Raw genomic sequence first — 21,239 nt, forward strand, 5'->3', positions numbered from 1 at the left:
GAACTGCATATGGAGTCGGACTGGGTGAGTGAACGTGTTTGTTTGAAGTAAGCGAAGCGTTTGCGCCTTTTTTTTATTATTTAATTGCGGTTGTGGTACACGGAGGTTAGATTATACGTTCTATCAGGTAATGTTGGGTGATGTTACGGTGAGACACATTAAGCGTGGGGTCAGGTTCTCCTTCCGTGGTTTGGTTTGTGAGTGCGCAGGCCGTCGCATGGGCGTATTCGTTGCCCGCGAGGGAGGATGTGCAGGGGCCCAGACTATCGTGACGTGCCGGTTAGGCGTGACGTTAAGATTACCTAAAGTTAAGGCTGAATACAGGCCTAACAACATAGCAGCTGGTAAGTCATGATGGCAACTGCGATCAAAAGCTCACTACATATTCACCAGTTCCCATTACTGTTGTATGTGGCGTCATCTACTGCTTCGCAGTGAACACTCCTGCTATTGTTTGATCAAACCGCTAAAAGGTGTTCTCGTTGCTGGGCCCCCATTGCCGGAGTGTTGCACATACTGCGAAGTCCCTTTGTCATTGCTTGTAAATGACAACTACAGAAACAGTACTATGTGAAACGGCGAATCAGTATTATGCGACGGCGAAACAGTATTATGTGAAACAGTGTGAAACGGCGACAGTATCAACTAGTCACCTGTTCATGGAACACGAACTTGATGTTATAAGCTGTACAAGAGACTAAGATTGAGAGTCAAGAACAAACTGAGCGGATGGTACAGCCCCTTCGCAGCATGCTACAATGTATGTGCGTGTCATGCCAATGGCCATTCGGGGGGATGTGCAGTCTTCCATCGCAAAACGGTGGGAATTGTAGAGGAGACAGTTGTTTGCGAAACGGTTCGTTTACTCGTTTGTGATTTTCCTACATATCTAAATAAGCAATGGCGTGTGATGTGTGTATGCACCGAACGACGAAAGTGAGCGCGGGTGTTTCTTCGAACGCATTGGCCCATATCTGAAGTGTGAAAGACGACTGATCGTGTTTCTGGGTGACTTCAGCTGTGTTTGCTATGCTGAGGACAGAGTTACAAACAAACCAATCCGAACGCGCGTTACCTGAATGAGCTGATTCAGGAGCAAGGCTTAGAAGATGTTGGTACCATTATGTCCTGCGGTAAATCGCCGCACTACACGGACCATCAGAAGGCTAGTCACGCTAAGCTAGATAGGGCGTACATGTCAGCAGAATTGGTACCAGTGTGTGGCGAAATATGAAGTCATGCCTGTCTCATTCAGTGATCATTGTCTGGTATATTTTACTCTAGGAAGAAAACCGAAACACTCTCTCTTTAACAGGGAGTTGTGGAAGTTTAATGATAAGATACGATTGCTTTCTGATCGGTGTTAATGGCCTTTTAGAAAAACTCTTCAAGACAAAGTCCAAATACCTTCATAGCGCCATGGGAAGAGTTTAAAAGCGAAGTTAAAATGCTTGCTATTAAAAAAGGGTGGTGTCTTGCAGCAGTAAGAAAGGAAAAAAGAAAGCGAGCTTAAACGTGAATTAGAGTTTTTACTAAGCAGTCATTGCTCCAACCGCGGGATTTTCTACAAACAAATAAGGAAAGTAAAGGAGAAGCTAGGATTATAGATCGAAATAGATACGCAGCTGGCAGTTGTCCGAGCTCGATCGGAACGTTTGTGTATGGGCGAAGCCCCTTCTAAGCGCTCCCTTGGTGACGAAAAGAGCTATTCTCTTAAGAAAGAAATCCAGCAGATTTGTCACCAAATCAGGTCACTAGCGACCCAGCGCACACTGTATTTGCAGTAATATTTACAAAGGGGTTATTTACAAAATCGCTGCGGGAACAGGCTGCCCGCCAAGGCAGGTACGCCCTTGCCAAAGCGAACCCGTCGGGTTACGTGAGCAAGACGCGCCGCTGCGTAGCATCGTTGGCGTGGAAAAGAAAAGTAAAAGGGGTCCGCGTAAGGGACGCTATCTCCATGCGTACGCCGGCAAGAAGTGATTGCAGTAGTACAGACAACGGAAAGTTGCAGCCTTAGCGATCGCTTAAGCTCAGTTATGCCGTAGACATTTCTTTGCTTTCGACTGTTCCGCGGCTGCGCGCTATATACGCAATGTTTTATGTGCAGATTGAACGGAGGCTCGCTGATCGGTTAGACTAGCTCCAGCGTGTACTCTCTGGCGCTGACCATCTTGAGCGCGAATTTATCAATCCGTGCCCATTGTGCGAGGCGCTGCAGATCTGATTGGTTAGCTGCGACCTTTCAAATAAACCAATGACTGTAGGAGCTGTCAATGGCGGAGTCAGAAGCTTGCCCCACCGCTTTCCCCAGTTTTACTTCACTCCCATGAAGCAGTGGTCGTAGGAGAAGACACGAAACACGTTGCATATTTTCACGGCCTGCGAAGGGCTCAGGCGTTTTCACGGCCACGAATGTCATTGACCCTTGCAAGCGCAACTCCCTGCCATTATCGAGGCGCGTTGCTAGCGCCTGCAAATTTGCGGGAAAACAACCCGTGAACAACGACCCTACATGTGCTGTCCCACTCAGGTTACGCCATCCCGAGACGTCGTAGATGAGAACCGTGTTTCCCGAAATGTCATAGTGGCAGAAACTGCATCGAGGCGGGGAGGAGAGGTGGACCGCGTGCCCGTGACCCGTGCTAATGATGATGATGACGAACTTTTATTTTGTCCAAAAATAAGAAAGGGAGGGCGCGGAGTATGGAGAATCCCAGAAATACCTCGACTTGGAAAGTATGTGCCTCTGAATTTTATTTTTGTCCTATCGTTTTACATCCAACGCATTATATCCAGCATTTTTGTGAAAGTCATGTGAGCATAGTTGTAAATTTTTGTAAACTTCATTACCTACATTTTACTGTGGTGTTATAAATAATACGCCCCCCAAAAACAGTTGTGTCACTAAAGTGCGCCACGTTTCGTCGTCTGCAGTCTTCGCCTTGGTCATGACGCAGTTGGTCGGCTCATTTCTTTTTTTTATTGCGGAAGTTTGCTAATCAGCATAAAACCTGATATAAATATAGACTCCGGATTCCTCCTCGTGCCAGGGGCGGATTTGTAGGTGCGCGCTAGGGGGGGGGGGGGGGGGGAGGATTTTTGCAGCGATGATGATGATGATGACGACGACTACAGTGACGTCAACAATGATGATGAGGATGGCATAAATAAATCCCGTTTATTTACGCGCCCAGGGATAGCCAATAGGCCTAATGGGCGGCCGATAAATAATAATTCCTAATAGATTATTATTTTTTCTTAGTATTTTATTGGTAAAAGTACGAAGCCGACAACCCTCGGGTACATGCCTACGAAAGCGTAGTAAGAATTTGTGTAGCAACTGCTTCTGTCAGTAAAACTAAAGGAGCAGGGCAAGAATCGCATAAGCAATATGCATCAATTCACGCTCGCACGCATACAAAATGATTCAGGCACAGGAATAATCAAATGGCTCATACACAAAAATTTCATATCTTGTGACTTGTCAAATGGATCTAATATTTATATGTTCTTTATGATCGCTGTATACCTGATTATCTGAGGTTAGAATTCACGCAGCTATTTTTATTGTTGAGTTATTGTTGAGAGCCTCGCGATCTGAGAGGCGCAGCGGGTTAGCAGCGATCTAATGGCGAAAAACCAGCGCTGAACGATGGCCAAGGAAAGAATACACAGACACAAGCACTGTGGTTTGCAGCTGTCGTGCCAAAATAGCAGAAATACGGTACCACCATCTACACAAAAAGAAAAAGAAAACACTGCAGGCAAGCATTAGTAATTAAGTGAGCTGCCCCGAACTTAACACCACCTTTCAATGTAAGCAAGATATCCAGGATCGAAGGGCCAAGCATCCTGGGTCACAGATTGGACACTGCCCTATTGGTTCCAGGGCTTCCAGAATTGATGGCTCTCCATGTGGTGGGGTTACGGCTATCTTACGGGAGTTCAAATGAAGCACCATGTATATCGAGGATTTTACAAGGAAATATTGGAGCTCTACCAGCTGTGCTTGGTGAGATCGTTGAGGCACGTTACCATCCATACATGGCTGATCTAATATTTTCCAATGCTGATAATGTCTTTGAGATCCATCACACCAGCAAGAGCATCCCTGAAGTCAGGAGGTCGTTACGGGCGGCCTTTGATATCAGAATCCTGAAGAACGGGGTTCAAAACGACGGTACCAGTTGGGAGGCGGGGAAGGACGATCCTGTCAGCATTTTATTAAAGCCAAGCTTTGTACTTCTACCCCCAAGGGTTCTTTGGCGACTGGTGGTGTCAACAGAAAACTCCCGCGAACAAATAAAAGAAGCTACTAGCACCGCCAGGAATCGAGCCTGGAACGAATAGAATAGAAAACGGAGTGAGAGCCCGTTGTCTTACCGTTTGAGCTACGAGCCTACGCATACACGGGGGAGACAGACGGTGCACTCCCCGAGCGCATCTGCTGGTTTAACTCCTGAATTTTTGTGGAAAGCCATGTGATAGCATAACGAGACGTCTTGCGCCGCTGTGCGCTCCGCCCACGGTACGTACAGCGGCCGTATGCGTGCCTTGCGCATGCGCTGGAGTTCGTAAAAATTAAAAGAAGCTCACACCAACGCATGGCATCGTACTTCACCGTAGAGGTGAGATTGTCTAACACCGGGTTTGAGCTTCCTTTAATTCTATATAAAAAAAAGAGTTTCCACTCATGTGCTTCACTAATACAACTCAACCAACCACCATTCATGGATCATGCATTAATTTACCCTAGCAAAAATTATCTCTTTGAAGTAATAAAGGGCATGCTTAAGTGCATTTCACTTGTCTCTGGTTTCACTCTTCGTAGATCCACGCGTGTGAATTCAAGTGACGTCGCATGGGTAATCGTTGTGGGTGTCGTTTATAGCTTCGCTTTCCAACCACGTTCACACGGTGGATTGAGCCGGATTTTTATTTATTGATTTATTTATTTATTTAGTCAGTTAGTTGGTTAGTTAGTTCAAGTTAGTTAGTTAGTTTTTTAGTTAGTTAGTCAGTTCAAGTTAGTTAGTTACCCTCGGGGCCCAAAGGGCGTTACAGAGGGGAGTGAGTTACATCCTGTGTAACATAAAAAGAAAAGCAGCAGCACAAATACAAGCTGAAAACAACAACGTAAACAAGCATTCACCCTAACAGGTTGCTTACAGCAGACCGAAAAGCAGACTAATCTGTAATCGCAGCAACAGACGAAGGAAGGCGGTTTCAACTAACGCAATTGGTGCTGGGGATAAACGACTCATGGAAATGCTTTGTATGGCAGGATAGGGCGGTAATTTGTACTGATGATTAATGCGTGATGAAATGTAAGATGGCAAAGAAAGTCGTTTTAGAATGGGGTTTTTGTGACATATTTTGTGAAAAAAAGGACAGAACCGAAATAATTTTTTACGATGGTCGAGCAGCGGTAAAGAAAGGCTTAATTTCATGCCTGAAACGCTTGATGTGCGGTGATAATTAGAAATAATGAAGCGTGACGCACGATTTTGGACTCTTTCTATTTCTGCAATGAGCGATTCTTGACCGGGATCCCATACAGAAGCCACATACTCCAATTTTGAACGGACTGGACATTTGTAAAGAAGCAACTTTAGGGAACTAGGAGCCATATAAAAATTTCGCCGGAAGTAACCTAACATACGGTTAGCATTATTAACTACATAATCAATGTGAAGTTATCACGACACGTTAGGTATTACGTGTACGCCAAGGTATTCATTCGAGAGGGACGTCGTTAAGAAGGTAGTTAGGTGCTGCAGAGTTCGTTCGAAAAACGCGCATGCATTTACAGTTATTATTATTAAGATTCATTTTCCACTCCTTACACCATTCCATAACTTGGCTAATATTGGCCTGCAAACTGTTAATATCAGTTGTACCGGTTATTTCCCGATTAATTACACAATCATCAGCAAAAGGCGGACTTATGAACGGATGTTAGTTGGCAAGTCATTGATCTAGATAAAAAAAAGTGAGGGCCCCAACGCAAAGCCTTAATTGGGGAACACCTCAGCGAAGGCAGATAAAAAGAAAAGAATCAAAATTATTTACAGTAACAAATTGTTAACGGTTAGTTAGGAAGCAACGTATACCATGCAAGCACGTTAGTATTCAAGTTAAGATTGTTAAGTTTAAGAAATAATAGTTCGTGTGACACAGCGTCGAAAGCCTTCGCAAAATCAAGAAATATGCAGTCCGTAATCGACCCGTGATCTAGAACCGAGTGAAGATCATGAGGGAAACATAAAAGCTGCGTTTCACTTGAGAAGGATTTTCTGGACCCGTGCTGTGAATCACCGAAAAACGAATTGTCTTCCAAAAAGTTGGCAACGCAAGTATAGATGACGTGTTCCACGAGTTTGCATGAAATGGAAGTTAGTGAAACTGGGCGAAAATTGTGCGGGGAATGTTTATCCCCAGATTGTGCAAGGGAACCACCCTCCCAATCTTCCGATCATCCGGAATACAGCCAGTTAGCCAGTTTCAAGTTATTGCGTTAACAGTTTTGTCAGGAATATAAACAATAAAATTTTGTGTTCAGAAATTTGGAATTGATGTTGTCAACTCCACATGATGACTTAACTTTTTGTTTTTCAATTGAACATAAAATGCAAGAGATGTCGAATATATCTGGCTCCATAGGAAGCACCTCAAGAGGTTGGAATGCCGGATAAATGGTGACAGTAGATGTGGAGAACGCAGAAGTGAACTCATCATTGAAGACCCCAGCACACTCATCACCAGGAAGCGTAGCTCCGTCTGGAATTTTTAGAGTAATCGTTGAGTTGTCCTTATTTTGGTTAATGATATTCCAGAATTGCTTGGGATTATTTACTAACAGAACTGGTAGCGTTGTACTGAAAAATGGATTCCTAGTTTCTTTCAGTGCAATTTTGTACTGGGCGGTGGTTAAGCTGTACGCATGCCATTGTAATTCAGAGCTCGATAATTTTACGGATCGGAATAAGAGTTTCTTTTTGTTGCACAGCCTCTTCAGTGATCGGTTATACCATGGCGCCTGCCTGTTAGATGTGATCGTTTTAATTGGCACGAAGTCACTTAATAAAGACGCTGCCTTTCTTTTAAACAAATTCCAATCCTCATTAACCGATCTGTCATCAAAGCCCAGTAAAAAGATGTCGAGAAATGGAGCAAGCTCACGATTTATTGCGGACCCGCCGTGGTGGCTCAGTGGCTAAGGCGTTGCGCTGCTGAGCACGAGGTCGCGGGTTCGATTCCCGGCCGCGGGGGCCGCTTTTCTGATGGAGGCGAAAAACAAAAATGCCCGTGTGTAAAAGATTACGGCGCACGTTAAAGATCACCAGGTGGTCAAAATTAACCCGGAGCCCTCCACTGCGGTGCGCCTCATCGCCTGCGTTGCGTCGGCGCGTTAAAGCCCTAAATCAATCAATCAACGATTTATTGCGACAAAATCTGCCCTTTTGTAGTCTCGGATTTACTTTCGGTTGCTTGTGTCACGAAAAACAGGAAAATTAACTGTAAAGTGCAGAATTGAATGGTCGCTACTACAAGGTAGGTAGGTTATAGGAGAAATGATTTCAGGCACAGAAGTAAGTACGAGGTCTAAAACACTCGACGTTTTAAAACGTGACTCTTGTAGGCTGAGTAACGAGTTGGGAAAAATTAAAATCACCACACAGGCTCAAAAAATTGACCCATTCATTCGAAAATGGACCAGGTTGAGGAGGCGCCATGGACCACGCAATGCTTGGGTAATTGAAATCGCCCATTAGAATTATGGAAACATTAGGAAAACGTACAAGGATCTCGTTGACGGCATCATGAAGCCCATCGACGAAAGAGGGACGAGTCGAAGGTGATCGATAACAAACCCCTAGAATAAGTTCCTTGAAGAAAATGCCGATCTTTACCCAAACGATTTCTAAATCACAGGTAACAGAAATTGGAGATGAGAAAAGGCTATCTGCGACGGCAATTAATACACCTACTCCACACCTTTTTCTCCTATCACGACAATAAACGTCTAAGGTTTTTCTACATTTGAAAAGTTCATTGTTCGCCACTTTCTGCATCGCTAGAAAGTGGCGATCACGTCTGCATCGCTAGAATCAATGATACTGCAATGATCATCGCGTTTCGGTAATAAATATCGAATATTTCTGGAAAGAAAAGAAAGAGAAACTTTCTGCGCCGGCGCCAGACCCCCACCCCTCGCTGACCGTTATTCTACTGCATGTGTTGAGGAGCAGGCAGCGGAGGTCTCTGCATCGGAAGCGTAATATGGGCAAACGTGACTGGTAGCTCAAACACTGCAGTGTCATTAGTGTGATTGTAGCTGTATCATTTTTTTATTCGCGTAAAGTTTTTTTACCTCAGCTTGTATGGCGAATTTTGTGCTTTACCAAATTCAATCAGCTTTTTCCGTGCTTGCCGCGTTGGCAGAAAATAATCGTCACTAATGCTGACACCACTGTCCGCAAGCTTTGAAGCAGAAAGCAGAACTTTTTGTTTCATTTTAAAGCTAGAAAATTTGGTTAATACCGGCCTACTTTTGTTTGGTGTAAAGCTACCGATCCTGTGTACCCGTTAAATTTCGTCATGGCCTATAGCCGCCTCTTTCCACCATCTCAGAAAATTAACAGCGTGGCCCAGGGTTTACGCAATATTTAAAATAAAATCGAGTGGTATTGAGATCCGGCGCCATATAGAAATGCTGTCCCAAATTTCGAGTCACTGTTCCAGCATTTTGTCTGGGCGTTGATATCCCTTGCTAGGCCTTTTCACTTCGTTGGGGGCGCACTTGCAAGAAGTCCCCTAACGATGTCAAAATGCCTAAATTTGTTTTTGTACATTTGTATTGGCGAACAAACCAATTCGTTATTCGAAGGGCCGAACATACATTGAGTAATTTGTAAAGACGCAATTTTGAAAGTACTTTTTAGACATTTTTATGGGTTGCATATACCAGCGAAAAAGAGTTCGATATAATGACATAATGGCCTCTGGGACAACAGAAATGGGCGAAAACAAGTTTCGCCCATTTGACTTCCCGAGAATTCTAATTTCCAGAAGTCCAGCCCTAGTGAGCTCCTAGCTGCTCCATGACATGGGTGTATTCCCGAAATTTCAAGACTCTAGGCCCAGCAGTTCTGGTTGGACGTTGATGAGTCGTCAGTCAGTTGGGAACTTCCATTTTAAAAGTATATTGCAAATGAATCTCATGGGTACGCAAATGAATGTCGCCTCGGCAAAGTTCTAAACTGACACATCCACTGTTCGGAAGATTAAAATTTCCAGAGCAACTTGACTGCCTCTAGCTTTTTTTTCTCGTGTCCTCGGAGGTAAAGAAAAGCATCGTCTGCGGCGCTCATTGTTTTAATGTACCGAGGAATGCTGCGCCCCCGGGAACTGCTGCACAGCCACGGCACCCCGAGAGTGAGAATATTCCAGTGAGGCGTGCTCTGAAATCTGCAGCTTGAGACGACGTGATCAAGCAGACGCGAGTTGAAAGGGAAAAATCGATATGTCTGTCCATCGCCCCGACCACTGCCGGATCAACGCAAAACGCCGCCGGCGGGCCGAAGCAGCAGCAGCGGCAGCGTCGTCGGCCGGCCGGGCAGCAGCCAGCGGGCGAAGGCCCGACGCGCCGCGGGCGCATCAACTTGGCAGCTTTAGAAGCGAGGGGGCTCGTCAGGTGCCGCCACCGCCGCTCCCAGCATGCCCCGCGCCGCACAATGGGGCTCCTATTCAAACACCAGTAGCGGCGGCAGTTTGGGCTACTGCTGGGCTTCGCCGCTTCGGTCGACTCCTCTGCGCGCGGGCTGACTCACACTTGGCGCTGCTTTGCATTTGCCCAACGCCTCGCACACCTCCGGCTGACAGTGCGCACGACTGGCCTGTTCCACGGCAATCTTCCCGCGCGGCTATCGGCCACTGCCCGCTCCGGTCGTCAGCCCGATCACAGGTAAGTGTCGTGCGGACACTCTGCGCCTTGTGCAACCCCGAGTGTTTGCGACCGGCTGCACAAAGAGCCAACGCGCCGATAGCAGCCGCCGCACTAAGCCACCGCGATTTGGTAGCGTCGGTCGGCCGAGAAGGCAGGCCGCGCAGCGACATCAGAAACGCGTGAGCGTGACGGCGCGGGAAAAGTGGAGAGGCAGGAACATGTCAACTTGTTTTGTCTTCTCTTTTCTTGCGAGCGCACACGCCTGCGAAGTGCCAGGTGGTGCGCGTTGTTTGGGGTCTGAGGCCGGCACTTTTTGTATAGCCGCGCTTTCTGGGGAGGGAGAGGGGGCGTCCGGCGCGCCTTGTACGCGCGGAGAAAGTTACCACCTGTCTGAATAGGCTGGCTTTTGAACGCCGCCACGGGAAGAGCGAGAACGGGCCCCTTTTCAGCTCTGACGCCGTCATGCATCTGAGAGGACAACGCTCACGAAAACTTTCTCAGGCCCGGCTCTCAACTTGAGGAACTTTTCGTGGGGGTGTTTTTTGTGCGCTTGATCCCTCCTCCCTCTGGGGTAATTTTGGGTAAATTCAGTTTTGATCGTTAGCAGCTCCTGTACGTTTCCCTGATTGGCGTATACTGAGTGAGCTGTTCTGTATCTTAGAGACCACGTGCCTGATTTTCCGTAAGCCGTTGGGCGTACACGTGGAGTCATCTATACCTCAAAGAAGGTCGGAGTTTCCACTGGTCCTCTCCAGAGAATGCTTTTTTTCTGCGCTCCATCGCACCAGTGCTGCCGAAATGCTATTCATAAATCACGAACAACGCTATTTTCGGACATCAACATTGCTTAACGTTTTTACAGGAAGCTATAACGACTCAAGTCGGTGTTGCAAAGCGGCCAATCCGCAGATAGGCTTGATGGAAAGCTCCATCTTTTTTGCCACTTGGAATCCCTCGAGTTGTGTGGAAATTTCGCCTGATAGGCAATTTTGCATGTCACCCTGGCCGCTCTGCGTCTGGCGAATCAGCGAGTCGAATTACCGACAATGCTGCAACTGCAGGATAGCGAGTCGTATTAAATCCAGGAGTCCATAGAAGACTCCTGGATGAGTTTGCGACAACCAAGGGACAATTGTCTTGGCATTACCTTCCTGTGAGCGCCGAACCGTATAACGTGTTCCCAGGATCGGTTAAGATGATTGATTCATTATGAGGTTCAACGCGCCAACGCAACGCAGGCGATGAGGCGCGCCAATTTTGACCACCTGGGTATCTTTAAAGTGCGCCGAAATCTCGAACGGGCGTTTTTGCTTTTCGCCTTCATCAGAAAAGCGGCCGCCGCAGCCGGGAATCGAACCGGCGTCCTTGGGCTCAGCAGAACAACTCTTTAGCCACTGATCCACCAAACCGAGGGTCAAGAAGCACGGTTTTATATCAAGACGAGACACTAAATGCGGGGATTATGTAGCTGTACAGTTCGGGTCTCAATGCGTACACGAAGTAGCAAAACGAGTAGAGCATGTCTCCTAAAATTGACCCTGAAGTAAGTTTTTTTTTTAATTTACCGCAATACGTTGCGAAACAGGATGTGTGAAAATCAAGGGACTGGCGATATTACACATCTTGATTGATTGTCAAGCGCGCTTCTCTATCAAAAACTTCATCTGCGCAGTGCATTCAGGGGCACCGAAATTCAGCTATATCGCGCAGATGTAGGTCCAACTTAGTGAAGTTTGTGTTGTGTTGTTTCTCCATCTTCGGGAAAGCGTTGAGCCGAGGAGTCGTGTAAGAAAAGGAACTCTAGAGAGTTCAGCGCCTGTCACGTGAACTTTATACGCGAGCGCTGGCTTGCTTGCCACCGCTGCCGATATTGGGAAATTCCGATCCAGCGCAACCCGAAGCCTGGATCATTGCAGTGCACCCGACGACGTTCAACCTACTACTTCGGAACCAAGGGCTTTGGATTGCACAAATTGAGGTCGGCACGTATGATACTGTTTATGGGATTCTTAGACGTTTGAAACTCCGTACTACCCCAAGACTCCTTGAGGCACTCATCATAAACAGAACTACCTCCATCGCGCAGCAGAACTTAGACATTAGATTAGGAACATCTGTTTGTTTTGGGTGTTTGTACAAGCACGTGCTTCGGTTACGCGAATTCCAAAACATAGACAACCGCGAATAGATCTGCTTGTACAGTATCGTAAAATACCTCGTAGCGTGGTAGGGCCGGCTTAAGCACGCTTGGACCGTGCCTTATCCGACGTCATGGCCTGCATGTTGGGCTGGACGGCTGTCACTTTGTTCCCTTAGTCGGTGCAGCCTTGTTGCTGCGCTCAAATGGTGAGACGGTGGTGCCGTTGTCTCGATCGGCAGGGAGCCTCCTCTTCCAGCACCGCGGGTCTTGCCTCCTCGCGATTCACTCGGAAGTGCGTAGCAGCCGCTCTTGATGAACTTCTCATGACAGCTGCTAACCAGCTAGTTGTAAGATTTTGTCATGCTATCGTGGTGCATGATGGGCCCATCCCCTGAATGGGTCTGTTCTTCCATGCGCCGGGTCATCTGCGCGCTAACAAATTATGATGCATTCGTTTTCTGCGTGCACAGTTGGTATAGCACCAAGCACAAGCTGCGCATGCGTCTGTCTGTTTGCTACATTCCAGACATGCGTAGTTGTTTAGTCGCCGTAGCCTTGCTGAAATTCGCAGAAAGTCTTCCATGCGTTTCAACACTGTTCTGGCTCTATTTGGTGATGGTTGATCAGATTTTTTTGTTTCTAGTTGCTTTATATGGTTGCAATGTGTGTTGGTTTCACTTCGGCTTCCTGAACTGTGAATTAGACTAACAAGGGCAATCCAATCAAATGCCACTTTGCCTGCACTGTCCTTCATTGCAGATAGCTCTCCCTTGTAGTGTTTATTTTCTAATGTTATAACAGTAAATTTTTACATAATATTCAAGGTATTCTCTTTGTTTTCTTGTTACTAGTCCTAAGCGGCTTCATGAGAAATCTTCTTTGTCCCTAGCATCTCTCGCGAATTCTTCAGTCAAGGATGAAATTAAAACGCCTTTGAAAGAAAGGCTATCCGCTGAAGTCGGATACTTCCTCCTACGGTGTCGGACTGCGAACTTTACCCGCCGCGGTGGCTCAGTGGCTAAGGCGTTGCGCTGCTGAGCACGAGGTCGCGGGTTCGATTCCCGGCCGCGGCGGCCGCTTTTCTGATGGAGGCGAAAAGCAAAAATGCCCGTGTGTACGAGATTTCGGCGCACGTTAAAGATCCCCAGGTGGTCAAAATTAATCCGGAGCCCTCCACTACGGCGCGCCTCATCGCCTGCGTTGCGTTGGCGCGTTAAACCCTACAATCAATCAATCAATCAATCGGACTGCGAACTTGGCGGAAGCCGAGGGGCTTTTAAATCGTTGTGCTTACAAGAAACTGCAGTCAATGTAACGAAATCAGTCAAATTTTATGTTTACCAAATTGGGTGATCGTACTGTGTTCAGTCGTCTATGACTGTCTTCTACTCGATCGACTTTGTTATTAATGCCTGTCGTTTCGTTTTCATATCCAACGTCGGGTAGGGGCAACCACACAGTGTCTGCCTAAACCAGATGAACCAAAAGGCATCTCTGCGGTTTCGCCGTACTAGCCGACAGAAAGGCGTCCTCAGTGTTCGGGCAAATGCAGCCACTTGAGGGGGTTCAAGGACCGCCGAGTTCTGGCTGATCCTCTATTCAAGCCTGCAGTTGAAGGAATAAAATCCTTTGCTTGGTATATAAAGCATCGAACACGATCCTCAACAATGAAATATGACCTGGTTCATCCATTACCTAGCTGTGTGTCATGTAATAAAAACGCATTGCGTCACGATTTTCAAAGCAGCTTCAGCATGTTTGAGACATACTGAAACTGGGCGTAGTATCTCGACGACTTTGATGTTCACCAGTTTGCGAACCAAACTAGTGCCTTTAAAGAGCTTCATATATTCAAAGGCTGGTATATTATTAGTAATATGGCATTGTCTAGCTTGTTGTAGTCAGGAACAAGTTGAGTAGCCATTTTATCGGCACAGTCGGCTCTCGATAATTCGAAGTCTTTTAAATGGAATTTTCGGTTAATTGGAAGTGATGTGGTGGTCCCGACAATTTTCATGCAATCCAGTGGAGGAAATGGCTCGTTAATTCGAAGCTAAAACCCTTTATATCGATTCATTGGAAGTTATTTCAAATAAGAAGCATTGAGGTGACCCTTCTTTCTCGATAAAATTCAAAATTTTCAAGCGCAAATAGAGCGCCGTGTTCTGGGGCGGTATTCTCGTGTTTGCCCGTTTTGAAAACGTCCGTTTTGCGTCCGTTTTATTGTGACGCACTTCCAGTTGTAGGCGGGCTTTGGGTTGACTTTTGCGCAACTGTTCTTGTAAACACATTTTAAACGACTAAGCCTATTCTAAACCATCTTTTATGTGTTTATTGTTCCGCCAGCGAACCAAAAGCAAGGCGACGAAAAATCGCCTTCTCCAAATCATCTGCTCTGAAAAGCTCCGCCGTGCTTGCATGTTATCACATCCGGGTGTTCTCTTTTAGCCAATCAGGGCTTGCTCAAAACGGACACTTTCGAAATGGAGAAAAAACGGACAAAACGCGAGAATACCGCCCCTGTACTGACGTCGGCGCCATCGCAACTGAGGCCGCGCGCAGTTGATGAAGCGGCAGGCCAGTTGAGCCTGGCGCCAGCGTATGCATCTATCTCCCTTTGCAGACTGTCGGCCTTTTTATTTGTTTGTTGTTGCGCACAGCGTTGCCTGAGCAGGCTGTGTGGGGGACGCGTTCAGGCTTCGATTTTTAAGGATGAGTCTCAACCATCAGGGCCACCGGTGTCATACGCTCGACTTCGGGACGAAAGTCGAGATTCTGAGCGGAATCAAGAAGGAAGACGTGTTGCGGAGTAATAACAGCGCTGTTATTGCGCTCTTTGTTTAATTAGAAGTTCGGTTAATACGACGTTTTTTGTGGTCCCCGTGTACTTCATATTAAGGGGAGTCGACTGTATTTCTGAAGTAGCAGGTCGGACTGTTCTGTCAGGGGTTTTCATTATTTCCCGCCGAGGCTACACTATAAGCCGTTGTGGTTCCGTGAAATGTCAAATTATATATATGTTGGTGAAGCTTGAAAGGCTTGATTGTTTACTTCTTACTTTTTATTCATATAATACTAATGCCATGGCATACCGCGTTTAATCGGCAATGATATTTTTTTTCGCAAATGATTGCACGGAACTCATCGAGGAGTGTTTGCCTTGTGGCGCGGGGTGACTCCGTGCTTAGCCAACGTCTTGCAGCTGTTTGTTCCAAGCCCCTCTTCCGCATTAATCTGCAAATAACCAGGATCACGCTTTAACAAACACTTGATTTGATTGATTGATTGTGGGGTTTAACACGCCGGCGCAACGCAGGCGATGAGGCGTGCCGTAGTGAAGGGCTACGGATTAATTTTGACCACCTGGGGATCTTTAACGTGCGTCGAAATCTCGTACACACGGACGTTTTTGCTTTTCGCCTCCATCAGAAAAGCGGCCGCCGCGGCCGGTAATCGAACCCTCGACCTCGTGCTCAGCAGCGCAACGCCTTAGCCACTGTGCCACGGCGGCGGGTCTTCGTGAGCAGGAACTGTGAAGTAATGCATGTCATAACTATCCTGTAGCAGTAAGCTTGCAGCATATCCGGAAACTTCCAGCGGTTCTATTTTTTCTCGCCAAACCTTGTTCCACATCTGAAGCGAGATCATCGGAAGGTTACCTGAGAAGTACCCGATTTGCATGCGTCTGGTGTTTCCTGCTCTTGCCGTTGTTTGCGTTGATGACTTCGGTCACGCTCCTTTGCCCTGCGCACTTTCCTTTTATCTCTTCGTGTTCATCCACGTTTCTGCTCCTGGAATTGCTCTTCATTTTGTGACGTAACATCAGGCGAGGACGAGCGCACACAATGGGCCGTGTAACGCTGCTTTCGTAACTTCGCTGTTCGTCGTTCGCGTGGAAACTTCATAACGTACGAAGTGTCGATAGCTTTCGAGTACTCCAACCATACTGAAAAATGACACCACGCCGCTTCTGTGCGTGCATTGTTTGTTCTTTAGCGAACCAATGTTCTCAAATTGATGAGCATTGGGAGAGGGAGAGAGATTTCTTTTTGATGATCAGGGGGGAGGGGGGGGGTTGCAGGCATAGAAACGCCGACAGGCTACACTGCAGAACGGTAGGAGGTGGGGCGAGGTAGGAGGTCGGCAGCACATATATATAGGAAGAGGCGGGCAAACAGACAACAGAAACAAAAACAGGGAGAAAAATTCGCATTTTAATTTGCACTGGATGCGTAAGCAAGGGCAAGAAAACAGACACCCACTTTGCCGCAGCCGATAGTTCGTCTAAAGATTTTCATTGGCACTCCATTCAAAGATTTTCATACGACGCACTCCATTCTTTGCAGCAAATGTCCGTGCGTGTTACACAATTCCTCGCGAAAGTTGAAGCATCACTTTGTGAATAATTGGCTGCGTATCTGCTCCGGCAAATGTATCGCTCCTCCTGCGAATAACACAGTGTGCGTTTGCTCAAGTCAATTCCATTTTCCCGCGTTGTACTGCTCCAGTACCATCTATTGAGACCTTTTGGTACTGTTGGACTTGTAATTCCGACACGATGCCACTTTCTTGGACCCTGGGACAAATACAATGACTCAGTTGTGTCATTTTCTTGGACCATGGGACAACAACAATGACTCATATTTAGGAACAAAAATTCTTCTGCGTTTTTTGCGAGATTCAGGACTACACAAAACTTTGTAATTCTTCCATTGTGCGCATGGCTACGGCTGTACGCGTTTGCGTGGTCATAACGCTTTGACTCCTTTTTCTTGTTAGGCGCTCTGCGCTTCCTTGGCTCCATTCGCTCAATTTTTTTTTCTTTTCCTTAACTTTATTTCGAGTTTTTTCCTTGCACTACATTCTTGGGCCATTTTTATTTAACTTTTGTTTTCTCTATTGCTGCTTTCCCGATCTCTCACATTTACTTCACTGCATTGTAATCATCCCCGTCTGGCATAGCAATTGCACTGCCGCCAGCAGAGCTGACCTCTCCAGCCCACATTAAAGAGTTCTCTCTCTCTCTCTCTCTCCGACACGATGTCAATAGGCTCGGATGCAAGCCCTTTTTGTATTTGTGGGTCAAAACATTGTTTTGAATGCGCATTTTTTACTTGCTATCACGAAAACCAAGCAGCCATGTAACTTTAATTGAAACAACATTGCAAACAACACTTGTGCATTGATGTTTTGCCTCAAATATGCCTAATGTTTTCTTTTTACTGAGCAGTGTTGACAAGTACGAAGTGTGTTTCGAGATTTAGGGGTTTGGAAAAGTGTTACCCATATATGAACTTCTCGTTCAATAATTTTGTTGAGGGGCAGACGCAGACGCAGAATTGAGGGGCAGACGCAGACATACAGGCCAAAATTTCCGCGTTTAAGTATCCGAAGAAAGACTATCGTCCTTAAAAACGTACTTTCCCATGTATAGCCGGTGACCTTTACGCGCAGCGTCCTCCGCTTGCTGATTTTCCCAAACGCCGCAGTGCCCAGAAAACCATTGAAATTCCACGTGTTGTCCAGTGGCGTGGCCAGGTGATGGATGTATGCAATGCCGAGGGCAGCGAGTTCGCAAGTGGAGTAACCACCGGCATTCTTTATGCTTTACGGTTCCTTTGGAGACCATGGGTACCGCCCACTGGCACTGCGTCTCCCGGTTTATTTGATTGTGTAGAGTTCCGCCGTTCCTTACGACACTGCGCGCTTTAACGAGCACGCTTTGCCCGTGGAAAGAACAAATATTCTTGCAGCACAACTTTGCAAAGAAACCGAGCCGTCAGTGCAGATCAGTGCGACAGGCGAGTACACACCGAAGACGTGGCTGAGCGCTTTTATGAGTCAAACTTACTTGAAGGATGATCTTAGGATGAATTCCTAGAGTGTGCTGCTTGATTCGAAGTGGCGAGGGAGGTGGGAAATTTGGCGGCATCACTCGCGTGTCTACCCGTTTTGACAACCGCTGACTCATTGTTACCATCACGTATTTTTGTTCGATTTGGATGTTGTAAGACTGCATTATGCGGCGTCGTGGGAAACAACCACGCGGTGTCGGCAGCTGATGTCTCCTTTCTGTAGAACCAAAGCAATAGTGTTTCGGTCATTCCTCTGGCAACAAAGGCACCAAGTAATACCACAGAAACTTTGAGCATTACAGGGCCCCGAACAGAGGTTGATTTAAAGGGGTGGGATGGCCTTATTCGTTCGAGTTTGGCGGCGCTGCGAAATCTACGCCAACGCGGTGTGGTGCTCTGCGACTTACTTTGTGCAGCAGATACCCCGTTTCTCATCCCTGTTTTACTGTTAACGCGCTGTAACTTGTAGCTGCTGTAAAAGAGAAAAGAAACTCGGATGACGCCTGCGCGCTTCTAATGAGTCGCGAATACGAAGTCATTCTAATTACCGCACCGATATCCCGGTATTGTGGGATATCGGTACGGTGCTCTCTCGCTGGCATTGCTACGCCACTCGTTCGTAGCGGCATGCCTACGCCGCCACGTTGGTCAAATGGACACACAGACCAATTGAACGACGCGCTGCTTTTCGTTGTGTTAATTGCGTCGGCAGCCAGTGCATACCGACGTTCGTAGTCACGTGACGCGTCGCAGCCAATGGGAATTAGGAGCTGCTACAGAAGCCGGCATTTTTGCTCAATGGGTAATTTAGTGCAGCGTCGTTTAGTGGCTGCGTCGTTGGTCCTTTACGGAGAATTCTAAACGCTTACCATTTACACTGCATTTTGGAGCAGCACCTAAAAGGCGGTCGCTCCCGGTTGCCCTGGCCGTAATTTATTCGCGTTGCCGTGTCCGCCTTTGTCACTGCGCGGCCAGTTATGCGCTTTGCTCCTCGAGTATGTCAGTGACGAGCTAAGCGAGCCGAGTCTTACCGCCGAGCGCGAATGGCGGATGGTGTTGTCGTCTAGAGAGAGAGAGAGAGAGAGAGAGAGAGAGAGAGAGAGAGAGAGAGAGAGAGAGAGAGAGAGAGAGAGAGAGAGAGAGAGAGAGAAACAACTTTATTAGACACCGGCTGTTTGGGGACGTGGCCTCTCACGTCGTGACCGAGCGGCCCTAGCCAGGGCTTACTCGTAACCCATCTGATGGGTCACTTTCAGGCCTCTGGTTATCCAGGACCTCCGTCACCAGCTGGACGGCCAGGAGTTGAGTGTTGTAATCGCAACTCCGAGTAGCAGTTATGAACTGCGGTGGGATCCCTTCTTCTTTTGCTTCGGTTGGATGAGTTCTACAGTCCCATAGGATATGAGCCGTAGTAGCTCTTTCACTAGCACACCACTTGCACTTATCACTTGCGTACACTTCCGGGCACATGTGTCTAGGGGTTGTCGTCTAAATGATCGCGACGGCGTGCACACATTGCTTTAGCGTCTTAGTTTGTGTCTTGCTTCTCCTTCACCGAGGCTGGAAGGTTTTTGCCCAGCTCGGGCCGTCTATTTCTTTCCCTCACTCCTAGTTTCCCCGTTCTTGGCGGCGCTCCTCTCTATACTAGCTTCGTCGCTGGTGCCACCTTTCCCCTTGTCAAGACTCTGCTGTCTGCGGTACCGAGGATGCACGTGACAGACGTGGGACATTCATTCGAACAATGTGAAGGATTTTCCCTAGAAGTTCCAAGGATTAAACATTTGCATTGCTGCGGCTGAAGCCAAATCGCCCAATAAGAGCGGCTGTCGTCGTTGGCGCGATGGATCTAAAATATGACACCCACTAAGAAAATGTGTATGTCCAACCTTTAAAAATAGACAGCCTTTGAGCAAGTGTTTCACAGACCGTGGGGGCGCTTTGCGGGGTGCAGTTGCCGAGAAGGAAGTCTTCAGTTTTGTCCGTTTCGTGTCTGTTTCCAAGTGTCCGTTTCGAGAGAGCCCTGATTAGCTGAGGGCCGACGACACGGATGCGACGTAAGACAAGCGTTTGCTTCCGTCAATTGGTGATGCTCAGGGACTACGTCTTGAAACGGACTACGTCAGGGACGGGGGACTACGTCTTGAAACGGACGGCACTCGCAATCTCCCCCTTTCGTGGTCGGGTCACTCCGGCGCACTGTGGCGAAGCAGACCAGTGGCAGTGTTTGAGGTTGCACTGCCGCCGGATTTCTGGAGTTGCCTTTCCACGCACTCCTTTTAGCCATGCTTTCTGGCCATTCCTTAAAGCGTTAGCGGAAAGTCTTTCATTGGTAAACTCCGAAGCTATCCTGGGGAAACGGCCAGGCTTACTTATTCCGTGAACGACGCATTACCTGGAGCTTGTGCGCACCTGGGTGTCGAGGGCGTTCAAAACGGGCACATATTGCAACGGTCACGTACGCTTGACAGCTGTATGAGTTTACCCACTGTGGTCACCCACTGAATTTACCCACTGTGGTCGCGAGAGGTCGGAAGGAATTTAAGCTGCTGTCGGGGGCATAGTCAGCTTTGTGCGTGTAAGAATCATCATTCCCACAAAACGTGCCTCCCGCTCCGGTCGCCTTCCTAGGAGGGGCCATGGTATACAAGGCCCATCTGGTCGCAGAGGAAGGCCGACGCAGGGCGGTGCGACGATGAGATGCCATAGCTAAGCGTTAGCGCCCCGAAGCTCAGTCAATAGGCCTTACCGCGCCACAGCTCTCGCTTCTTCGGAGGCATTCGTGCGGAGTCAATTAGTTTTCTGCTGTTGCCTTTCCGCTAGAATTCCGTCTCGGTCTGCGTTTATGTCGAAAAACTAAGCTAGCGCCTTGCTATCACTGCACGACTAACTTTGCATCTCATTCTTGTTGGAGTCCTTAGCACTACGCTTGTTGAATTCCTGATCGATAGCAGGACGCGCTATTACTTATTCGCGTCAGGCAAACAATACTTGCATATCCAGGAGCTAACGAAACAACGTTGGTCTGGTGATTCGTATGGCACATTGCTGCATGCATGCAAAGAATTAAGCAAACGCAATGAACTGCATCACTTGTATCAGCGCCGTCGTATTGGCGTGATCGCCTCTGTGTTCCGCGCTATGTGATTTTGTTGCTCTTTTCCCGTGTGAAGCCGTGTCTGTTATGTAGGAAGACTTCAAGAAAGCTCTGGGAAAGTGTGAAGGCGTACATTTGTTGCAATGACAACGAGAAAATACGTCTACTTTTATTAAGTGTGTCCTGGTCTATATGTGG

At 47.4% G+C, this 21,239-nt stretch overlaps 1 protein-coding gene across 3 annotated transcripts in view; it reads left to right on the plus strand.

Annotated features, from left to right (window-relative positions):
* The first annotated feature begins 9,741 nt into the window (after positions 1 to 9,741).
* Positions 9,742 to 21,239, plus strand: part of LOC144155201 (LIM domain-binding protein 2-like) — a 293,633-nt gene continuing 282,135 nt past the window's right edge. For 2 of the 3 annotated variants that reach the window (XM_077686509.1, XM_077686510.1), the window contains exon 1: positions 9,745 to 9,970. The gene's annotated coding sequence lies outside the window, so the exon portion shown is untranslated. Of the gene's footprint in view, positions 9,971 to 21,239 lie in introns of all 3 variants that reach the window. The other variant, XM_077686511.1, reaches the window with a different exon arrangement.

Source organism: Haemaphysalis longicornis, unplaced genomic scaffold (assembly GCF_048455015.1).
Source record: "Haemaphysalis longicornis isolate Haplotype H1 unplaced genomic scaffold, Haemaphysalis longicornis Haplotype H1 scaffold_1, whole genome shotgun sequence".
Lineage (NCBI taxonomy): Eukaryota > Metazoa > Arthropoda > Arachnida > Ixodida > Ixodidae > Haemaphysalis > Haemaphysalis longicornis.